This window comes from Gavialis gangeticus, unplaced genomic scaffold (assembly GCF_001723915.1).
Source record: "Gavialis gangeticus isolate Ggan-Ray unplaced genomic scaffold, GavGan_comp1, whole genome shotgun sequence".
Taxonomy (NCBI): domain Eukaryota; kingdom Metazoa; phylum Chordata; order Crocodylia; family Gavialidae; genus Gavialis; species Gavialis gangeticus.
The window spans coordinates 17,605,717-17,617,089 of NW_017729015.1; the positions used below are offsets into that span (position 1 = coordinate 17,605,717).

Genomic DNA, 11,373 nt, shown 5'->3' on the forward strand with positions numbered 1-11,373 from the left:
ACTCCTGCTACAGTCAAGAGTATTTCAGAATTTCAAGGTATTGTAGCTTGTCAGTAAACATTTGCTCATTGCTGTAAAAGCAGAACACTGAGAGCACTCATTTCAAAGCAACTACATTTGGTGTAAGGGTGACTTATAAGCTGCTGCTTAAAGACAGTGCACTAGTCACACAAAAGCAAAACTGTTAGAGCATGGACCTCTCCAGACAGATTACAGATAATGACTGAACACAAGCACTGGACATGGGTAAATGTGTGTGTCGTGGAAACACAAGCCTGTTATGCATAAGGACCTACATATTGCTGAATTAGTTCAGTAAATACATTGAGTTTCATCAGGTTGCCTCAGATACAAAGGCAAGGGCTGTGGAGCAGCGGAGTTAGATGAGGGCTAGAGCTTGTGTGTAACCTTCTCCCATGATTTTAATCAGTTATTCTTGCACTGCATGTATAATGACACACATTTGCTAGTACATGAGATTTTAACCGCCTGACAATCTCCCTACGCAAAATATTTATAGGTTCTTGATTAATTTGATAATCAACAATTAAATCCATCTCTGAATGGGAGAATTGTTTCTGAGTGCGGTGTTCTTCATTTGATCCTTTGCTGGAGTTTACAAGAAAATGTTGCCAAACATTGTTCTTGGCCTTTATGGCTCTGTTTTAATCATTAGATGCATAATAAAATAAAATGAGGTTGCCTTAAAATAAAGGAATAGAGGGGGTGGTGGGAAGAATGAAGCTGTATCTTGCAGTTTCAGATGGGTCTGTACTTTATTTCTAAAAGGATAATTTACCACTTGGACTGGGAGGCAAATTTTGTTTTGGGTGTTTCCTTCTTTTTAAATTTATAAGTGGTGACTCGAGCAAAAGTGCCTTAAATTGGGAATTGTAGAAAGGCTGTTTGGTGTGTGGAGTTGACATGCATCTGCAGTTGTTGCCTTTCCACAGTATCCCCATAGCTATTATGGTTTATTTTATGACACAATATTTTGGAAGGGCTCCAAAGGAGCTGTCATGGCCTGGTGTGTCAGTGATGTACATAATGGGAGTGCATTGTGTATGATGGACCCAACACAAATGCAGTAAAGCAAGCACAGCAGGAGCATAGGGAGACTCGGTAATAACCATCTCCTATTAATGCTAGGTTTTTAAAAATGTTAGTCATTAGACTGTTGCCCATTTAGTAGAGATACAGTATGAATTAGAACAGAAGATTTCATTCTGAATTCCACTCCTGGCTACAGATTCCCTGTGTGGTCTTAGGCAACTGACAGAGGGACACTGTTGGATAAATATTGCCCAATGCTTCAGATTTTTTACAAAAAAAAAGGTTTTCTATAATCTGGTAACGCACATATTTTGATCTATTTTTAAAACCAGGGGGAAAAATTCCTTGGCATTGGTTAACCTAGATCTTGAAATGTTTTCCCAATGTATGCAGACCAGAAAGCAAAATGGGTTAAATAATCTATTTTCATTATACACACTGAAATAAATGTACAAAACAAATAGCTAAGGTGGTGAAAGGTTGTACAGAAATCTAGGTTTGATCAATCGGGAGTGTTCAGGACATTGATAAAGAAAAGTCTTTAAAAATCAGATTTTTAGTCTTAATTTTTCTGTGGGCTTATCTGTAAAATGGGTATGATTTGTGCTTGGCTAATTCCATTAGCTGGAAATGAATGTTTCCAAAGTGCTTTATTCTTTGGGGAGCTATCCAATTACAACTTGTTTGCTGAGATTGTCCTGAAGCAAAAACCCCTTTGCTGGGTCCCTATCATATAGCTGTGCAGTGTGTTTTTGAGCTTTCTCCATTGATTCAAATGGAATTAAAGGAAGGAGAAGATCCTTGAAGGAAAGAAAAAACGAAAAAACCCTGTTTTCTCACTTATTTATTTGGGCTAATTATTTTGCTGGCTGCGATTTACCTGGGAGCCAGGAATGAATTGGTTCTAAGCCTGCCTCTGATATTCCACTCTGTGGGTTTGGACTTGTCACTTGATCTCTGTTCTTCAGCGGACCAATTGGTAGGTTGGGTATAATCAGAAAAGTTTTGGGAGGAATAACTTGGGTAAAGGCTTTGAAAGCAGTGCCTAGCACGAATTAGTGGTTTACATTTCAATTGGCTGTACAAATGCCAGCTCCTCTTAAGGGTTCTCTGTTGGGCATTCTTTCGGAAGTGTCAGTGCCGTAAGGGTCGGATGCTGTTTCGTACGCAGTCGGTGAGTCGACTTCACTTGATTCCAGCAGCAGAATGGCAGAGTCCTAAATCCTTGTTTGTGCTGAGAATTGAAACCATCTTTGTGTTTTTCCACGAGCAGCGAATAAAACCGGCATCTTGCTCTGGTTGCATTAACACAATTTCCCTGGCCAGTCAAGAAAGTGCATAGCCATGTACTGTACTTCGGGAAGCAAGAAGATAATCGTGCATTAGTGCTTACTTATCCTGCACTTACCTTGAAACTCTCCCACTCTGTGTGCAGGCAGGCCCAGCTAGCAGATAAAAAGCCTTCACTGGAAATAATGAGGTCTCTGGTTCCTTTTCTAGAGCCTTCATCTTGCATTGCAGTGCTGATTTGTCCTGAGCTTGTGAGTACAGCTGCCTTCTGGGGTTATGAAAATAGGTTACTTTTCACAGGTGGTAATGTACTAGCTTCACCCAAGCACCAGGGCTTATTTTCTAATGCTTCTTTAGAAGTTGTTTTCTGGCAGTGAAATCAAAATAGGATTTCCTACTTTTTAAATGCTGCAATGACTTTGAACCAAATCTTCATTAGAAGTCTGTTCTGAGTCTATTCTGGTTCCATGAAAATCAATTACTCCTCCTCTTCCTCCAGTTATGGATCTTTCCTGGGTATACAGGTAGCAGAGTCTAATTCTGTATATTTAAAAGTGTTTTCTCACATAGGGAAAAAAATCTAGATACTTTTCTTTTCCTCCCATTTGTTGTTCTCTGGTTTTCCAAGACTAAAGGAAAAAAGTCTAACAGTGAGATTTAATTGAGTGTGAAATAGTTTCCTACAAGAAGTCATGGGAGTTTGTTGCATGGGATGTTTAAAGCTAGTGTAAACAAAACGGTAGAAGAGGTACCAAGAGCAACAGGTCTGTACTGACAATGGACAATGTGTGAGTAGATCTTTTCTGCCTCTAATTTCTAGGAATCCTTAGGTTTCTTTCCCTTGGCTTATGTACATCTCTAAATTGCCTTTCACAGCTTTACCCTTTTAGCAGTTCATTAATCTTGGTAGTGTGATGACCATCTAATGTAGCATTGGAATTATGCCAGGGCCAAGCCCTAGTACCTCCCATGACTGGAGGTCAGACTAAATGAAAGCGAATCCCCCTTCATTCTGGCAGCCACATTCTGACTGTTCTAACATCCACTCAGGGAACTTCATATTTTATTAAAGATCCAGTATTTGAAAGCTGATTTCTCTGATCTATTGTTGACCAAGATACTCCTAGAGGAGTCTATCAGTTTCTGGCTAATAAATACTTACTGTGCTCCAGGAGTTTCATGTTTTCCTTGAGTACCAACTCAGACAGTGGACAATGGAAAGGTTGCAGGATAGATGATTCCTGGCTCTTACTAGTCCGAATCTGTGATAAACTAGTGGATCAATCCCTGAAGGCTGGCTAATCTTTGAGAATTGCTCCTTCACCTTCTGGAAATTGACATCGCAAGCAACTTTTGACAGGGAGAGGACAGCCATGCTCCAGTCTCTCACTTCAAGCAAAGACTATGCAGACAGATGAGCCAACAAGATGGTATCAGGCTAATGGTCCTCCTCCAGATAATTTATTTTAAGCCATCCAGGACAGGGCTGAAGCACAAAGTAGACAACTAGTTCCCCTATGTGTATTCTGGATCAGACTTTGCTCTCCTCTCCAGCCTTTGGACTGTAGGGGAGGCAGCTTCACTACAGATGCTTTCTTCCTTTTCTGCTCCTCTCCGCATGAAGTGGGAGTAAAGGGGGGAGAACTTGTTCTCCATCTTCCCTCTCTTAATTTCTTTCCTTAACTAGCCGGTCAGTTTACAGCTCTGTTCTTTATGATGCCAGCCCTGGTGCCATGTTGGTGTCGGAAGAAACCTGAACTTTTCTAGGAATCCAACAGGGATAATTGTGTTCATGGGCCTGCTATTGTGCCATTGTGTTTTGCAGGGGAAGGGAGGTTCTTCTCCCTCCCCCTTCTATGTGTGTGTGACCACAAGAACTATCCTCCCATGCTCTGTAAAAACAAAAACAAACAAAAAAACCTTTTGAAATGTTACTCGTTGAGCTAGAGCCCTTTGGGCTGTCCAGCCCATTCTTTCTGGTTTTATTCCACATTTGGTATCATGGGTAGCAATGCTGCCATAGAGCCAGGGGTCGCTGGGGTACATTAAATTACTGTTCCCTGTCTTAGTTGTGTAAGGATTCATTTGAGCTCAGGTAAGGTGGTGTTACTCACTTGTCTCAGGATGGCTGAATGGCAGGCATATAAATAGAGGTTTCATGGTTTGTGTTCTGTCTTTCTTGGCACTTGGATTCAATATCCAGAGTTTCTGCCGTGATTCTGCATCTGAGGCTGAGGAACCACAAGTCTTTTCCATTCTTGAATTTCTTCCTGTCGTATGTCCCTTCTGTAACTAATCTTTTTGGGATGCATCCTACAGGCTGTTGAGTAGTTGGACCCAGTGGGTTCTGGAAAGCATTTTTCCTACCTTTTTGTTAAGGAAAAAGAATTCTAGGCAACTTCCTCTGCCCTTGCAGTCTGCCCCTTTGTGTTAAGTTATTGCTACACCATCCTTTGAAATATCCCTTGAGCTGCTGCTTCTCCAGAAGTGAAAAATCTGCGACGATGGTTATAATGTAGCTCTGAAAAATCATCTGGCAAGATACTTGTGCATCTCCTCACCACTGTTCTTTAAAATTTGTGGGTGTTTGGTGAGGGGAAAGCGTTCTGGGCTCAGCCCCTAAGTAATCGCGCTCTGTGATTCATGTGGAGTGTTGCTGTCTTAGTTTTTGTTTTATTCTTTGTGTGTCATTGAAGGCTAAAGAACATCGCTTGCTGAACATGCTTGGAAGAAGCTGGCTGGAATGTCAGATCCCCTTAAGTCAGCCTACAGGTACATCACAGGGCCAAAAATCTTAAGAGCCAGGGGAATTTCCTGCCTGACTTCTACTGGTATGAGACCCAGGAGTGAGAATTTTTTTTCAAGATTGTATTTTCAGAGAAGCACAATTATAAAGAAGGTACATCTTTATTCAAGGCTTGCCAGCATAAAAGAGACTAGCAGCTCAGAAGAGAGGAGGCATTATGAAGCAACATAATCGGAAACACTCAAAGAATCTAAATAATGAAGCAGCCTCTGAAGTTTAGTGCTCTCCTTTGGTGTCTGTCTCAGACCTTGTGCTTGTGCAGCCCCCTGGCAACAACTATAAAAGGGTTGTTTTATGGAGTGGCAGTGTTTTGGAAACATCTTCTAATTTGCAAGTACATCAGCAAAATAAGTTTATGAAGTGAAGCCCCATGTAATGTTTGGGATGTAAAGTTAATGATTTGTAGCATTTTGCAGATGTCAGGAGAAATATTTCTTTTGTGGATAGGACCTTTGCACCTCAAACACCAGCTCATCCAAGGATTTCTGAAATCTCTGGTGAATTCCAGCACAGTTTGAGATACTTCAAAGCCATGTTTCCAATACAGTGTAAATGTATGGGTTTTGTTGGCATTTTTGTTGGTGTTTGGCATGACTTTACATTGCATGTCTGTGTGTAAGCGAGCACACAGTAACTTCTCCAAATGTTTTTCCTTACTTTGGTGATTTCCTGACTTCCTGGACCCAATGGCTTTTGTCAGACCTTAAAAATTACTTATTCTTGCATCCTCGCTGAAGTGTGGGGAGGAGGAGAGAGGACTGGTGTTATCTGTGACCTACCACTTGGAGAGCCTTAAGTTGTAGATAACAAACTTTGTAAACTTGAGAAAATGCATCTTAGTTTATTAATTTGGGAATTCTATTTTGTATATTAAATACCTGGGAGCAGTGAACCCAAATCCATAAGACTCCAGCACTTCCTGTTCCAATTTTTGCTGCCCATGTGAGTGGGTGAAAGAAGACAAGGTGCTGAAAACCAGAAATCCAGGTTCTTTGCTAATGTCTTCATTACATAGAAGTTGCTGAAATAATAGTTATTTTTTCATCCATTCAGTAGTAATAACTGGAGAGCTAATAATTACCCTGGTGGTTTTTAAATTAATTTCTCATGAATTCATACACTGTTACATTCCTTTTCCTCCTTAAGTCTTTCTAGCTTCCCTCTCTCATTCGTATTCAGCATATTTGGCAGAGCAAAATCTCTCACTTTATCTGCATCACCGACTCTGTAGTTAGCTCTGATCCTAGAAACTGACCCCAGTGCTTACAGTGGGCAAAATTACTGCTGGAGGACCAATCTGCAAAAGAAATCAGTCTTCAAGTTTAATAAGATTGCTTCTTCCAGGCCTGTGTCGCTCCAAGCAAATTGGGAATGCACTCAGCCTCTTGTGAAAGTTTGTTATTTTGTTTTTATAAACCTCGAGACCTCAAGTACTTGAGCAGTCGCAAGAGGGAATAAACTCAAGAGCAGCCGAGCAGAGCCATCCCCGCTTTTATTTCTAGTGGCTGTTGTGCTGGATCAGTTGTGGTTGTACCCTGGAACATCATCTGCTGGATCAGTTCTAGAAGTGTGAAACACATTTTTTGCCTTCCTCTTTCTGGTGCCAGGAGAGACCTAGAACAATTGTCCAAAGCTTCAGCCGTGAGACATCAGGGAGTCTTACCATCAGTTTCCTCCCTTGTGATTTAAAGCACTCTCTGCTTGGCATTCAATTCACAAATTCATTCCCACCAAAATAGGGCTGTTGGTTTTTTTGCAATCTACCATTTCATTAAGAAACTTTAACTGCAAAACTAACTGCTTTGCTGAGCTATTTCCTACTTTGGATGCAGATGGACCCAGCTGGGACATAATGCCTGATGTAGCCCCACTTAAAGACTCCCCTCCCCACCCTGCCCCCCTCTTTTTGGCACGGTTAAATCCAGTTGCATTAGGAATTTAATTAGGAGCGAGTTTAATTGTGTTTGGAGACATTCTTTCTTGCATTCAGCTTTCCTAGCAGGGGACTGTATGTCAGACGGACTCTTGGGTCCTGTGTCTGTCTCTGTGACTCTGCTCATGACCTTGTTGCTGTGGGCTTCTGTTCTCTCTTTGTAAAATGAGAATAATGCATGTCTTTGCCTTGAATGCGGTGGGGCTTCATTCATTACAGTTGGCCCTTGTTAAGATCGGCAACAAGCGTTATTACTCTTGTGCTCCCTTGTCTACTCATCTGGAAAACGGGGATGTTTGGCTGCCTTGCTGGAGGCAGTGATGAGCTTCAAAGTGTTTTGTGGATCTCGGACGAAAGGTGCTGTGTGTGCCAGGGAACGTAGCACGGCTGGAATGGCTTGTGATTTCATGGCTGTTTACCATGTTGTACATCTTATCAACTTGGTGTCACCACCACTTCCAAGAACCTTCTCTACAGAAGCATGCACCCTAGTTGCTGATATGAGAAGAAAATCTCTCCTAGCAGTTAGCAGCACAGGGCATGGAGAACAGTCACGCATTTCTGTTGCAGCCTAAAACAGAGGTCAGGGAAATCAGGCCCACCCGCTAGCTCATTGCAGTGGTGTCAGTTGTAGACTTGGTTTGCCCCAAGTGCTAACCACAAGTCAAGAGCGTGGTGTACGCCCTGTGCTAACCACAAGTCAAGAGCGTGGTGTACGCCCTGCTTTCATTTTCTTTGTTAAATTAAACTGTAAACTCATCCATTCAAAGTTTCTGTTCCTTTTGTTGGTTTCTCCTGGCCTCATTTGGGGCTTGCTTCAATAGAAGGAAGCCAAAAATAACAATAAGTGGTGGAGAGAAAGCCACCAGCCTTAATTCCTTGAAAATGAATTCTTTCACAAAAGTCCTAGGTAGAAAACTCCCCTGCCCACCTCTTGTTTGAACACTGCTTTATTACATTAACTTGGCAGATAAAGATACATGTAGCAAATTATTTACAGTATCTGCCTAATGTCTAATAATTGAAGTATCCGCCAGCCTATTTACACTGTGGCAGATTTGGCAGAGTTTCAATTTCAGCTCTACAAGCTGTTACCAAGGGCTCACGCACAGGGAAACGGTTGTAGACTCGGGCCGACAACCGAGCCTGAAAACACCAGCCTATGCCCAGCGCTGAAGGAAGAATCAGATGGATCATCACAGGTGGAACCACTCAGAAAAACCTCAACTGTGTTATGCTGAGTGGGCTTCACAAAGCTGCGCTGCAGTTCAGTTGTGAGGAATTGGGCTTGAGACAGGAATTGCTGGGTGAAGTACTGTAACCTGTGATATGTAGGAAGATTGAAGCCACGACCTTAAAATCTGCATTGCAGCTGTGCTCCAGCAGTTAACATGTGTTGATGAACTGTTAGAGCAGGACTGTATCGCACCCCTGACACGACATCACTTTAATCTGTGTGTTCCTGGTTAGGCATCTGGACCCAGTTATACTGGGCTCCTGCCCCTGCACCACGTTCCATCTGGGTCCAGCTGCAAATGAAGTGGGTCTGGAGTTGCTGGTGGCCAGGTCAGGATTACAGTGTGTATAGCCTGGATGTGGCATTTCGCCTTCTCTGCCTGTTGCTTCCATCTCTATGAAATCTTTGGGATGACTGATTGTGCCTTGCCAGAGGTGCGGAGAACTAAATCATTTAGCTTTAATTACACTTGTACATATACTAGTGCCATGCATATTCACTTGGATAGGAGCACTTTTATCTCTTATTCCTCACCACTTTCCTGGGGTAATAGTATCCCTATTTTCCTAATGGGTAGAGTGAGGCCCAGAGCAGCTAAGAAGGACTTGGAGATAGCAGAAAAGCAGGGAACGGGATTTTGCCACTGGCTTCCACAGGGCCATGATTTCAACCCAGGAGTCCTGCCCCAAGTTCAGACCTCAGGTACTCGCCACTTTGGGGCTGAGAGAGATTAATGCAATGCACGTGTTTAATGTTATTTAAATGAGGAAAAGATCTGCCTATAGTCTAGAGAAATGAAACCTATTATGGCTGTCAGGTGTCTGAAAGCTGGTTAAATGAAAAACTCTCCCTCTCCCTTAGCGTTTTATGCAAGGTTAGAAGCTAACATGGCTGCTTTAAAACAGACAGGTTTGCCAGTGTGTCTGGAAATTGCTTCAGTTCCTATTGGGATCTATTGGATTTACAGTAATCTTTAATTATAAAATGTAATTACTTCAGGATGGATTATCAGTGTTGCTGTCCACTTCCACGTGTTGCCTGGTAACATACTCGCGCGCCGTAGCCAAGTCTGTTCTGCTAGTTACAGTCTTTTAAAATTTGTAAAGTAAAAGCCTGTGGATATTAGGACTTGTCTAAATGAAACCTTTCAATCAAGTGATGCAGCACTTGCATAACATTTTCCTGTTTGCTAAAAGTGTTTCAGAGGACTCTCTCCACCATCAGAAGGCCTAGAAGTCATTCAGCTTGGCAGTGGTTTTTTGAGTCCATCATTGTATTCATACTCCATCCTTTAAAAAAAATATTCCCTAGGGCTGTGTGCGTGTGTATTTCTGTGCATGTAAAATCATATCAAACAATAACGTGAGCACCTCGGATTATAAACTGACATCAAGGCATTGACGCTGGTGGATCTACTTTTGATTACATCCCTGCTTGGGAGTGAGATTAGAGGCCCTAATCGTTATCATGAAGTTGAAGTGACTCCTCGTCGCGCGCGCACTCATGCGCGCACATGCCAGTCCCTTCCGCTTTTCCTGTTGCCCTATGGGGCTTCGAGAAAGTGAAAGGCAGGTCCTACCTGATGGTGTGGATGATCTTCACCAAAAAAATGGGAAGGAAGCCATGCACCAGTCCTGAGGGAGGAAGCATATGAAAAAGGTATTAAAAATGAAATCAGTATCATTGTTGGAAGACCCTAAGCTTGTACATTTTTAGATCTTTTTATAGCCAGCTTAAATATTTTAAAGGGAGTTAAGGGAAAGAATAAAAACAAAAAACAAAAGGCAAAAAGAGCCTTGAAAGTGGTTATCTTGTAAAGATAATTGCTTTGTATAATGTTCCTAGGAAGCTCTTGAAGAGGAGTGATTGGATGGCATGTTTAAATTTCATCTCTTAGGCATTTACTAATTATCCCAGCCTAGATGGATAAAACTAATCAAATAGCTGTTTGGCAATTCTCTGCATTTTGAAATCTAACTGGGCTAAACATAACAAGAGCAAATGCTAGTACGGCTGTGGGGGTTTCCCCCCCCCCTCTCTGATTCCCTCTCTCACTTTTTTTACAAGTAGATTTAACCCAGGGTTTTTAATGACTTGGATGCTTTAGATGCATATATTAAGCTTCAGCCAAAGCAATGTGCATGTCTACCTTCATAGCACAACATTATTTTGGTAACGTTGTGGGTTTTTTTTTATTGTGAGCTGTGTTTCTCCATCATAGGCCCGAAGGGTTTCCTTTCAAGCTGCTTAGATTACAGAACAAGGCCATAAAAATCTTCTGCTAGAATTCCAGTGGTTGCCTGTCTTCTTCCATGCCATCTTACCATTCAGAACCAGGAGTCGGACTTCTCACGTGCTAAGAGCCCTCACCTCCATTTCAAGTCAGTAGAAACAAGCACATGCTCAACACCTACTAAAAGATTCTAGGACAGAAGAGCAGGAATAGTCAATTTGCACTTGTCCAAAGGCTTCCGTGATGTATAGCTTTGGACCTGAGCCATAAAAGCCGTGCCAGACCAGGGAACCAATGAAGCCCTGACATTGTGGGATTTTTTAATAGAATTTGTATTGATAATTTGATTCATTGCATAAACATACAGCAAGTGCAGTGATGCCCATTCTACTGATTTACGAGTCATGCAAGGACATGCAGACAAAAATGAAAGGAGATGAGAATCGAAGCTATGTGGTAACAATGCAGGCATACCCATTTGGCTCTGGCAAAGAGAAAGTGTTTGAGGAAGTATTAGTGACTTGTATTGCATTTTGTGACTGTAGTTAGAGACACTCCAAGATGAAATGATGCTCAGGGGCAATCAGCATGGATTTATTAGGGGGAGATCATGTCAGACCAACCTGATTGACTTCTACGATCAGGTCACAAAAGCCATGGATGCAGGTGTCGCGGTGGATGTAGTCTTTCTGGACTTCAGCAAGGCCTTTGACACCGTCTCTCACCCCATCCTAGTTAAAAAAAACTAGGTGACTGTGGCATCGATGCCTACACAGTCAGATGGATTGCAGATTGGCTGAGGGGTCGCACTCAGAGGGTGG

General features: G+C 42.1%; 1 protein-coding gene across 1 annotated transcript in view; it reads left to right on the plus strand.

Moving 5' to 3' along the window:
- The first annotated feature begins 5,678 nt into the window (after positions 1-5,678).
- The window catches only part of MAN1C1 (mannosidase alpha class 1C member 1), a 75,498-nt gene continuing 69,803 nt past the window's right edge, over positions 5,679-11,373 (plus strand). The window contains exon 1 of the mRNA XM_019512446.1: positions 5,679-5,703. The gene's annotated coding sequence lies outside the window, so the exon portion shown is untranslated. The remainder of the gene's footprint in view (positions 5,704-11,373) is intronic.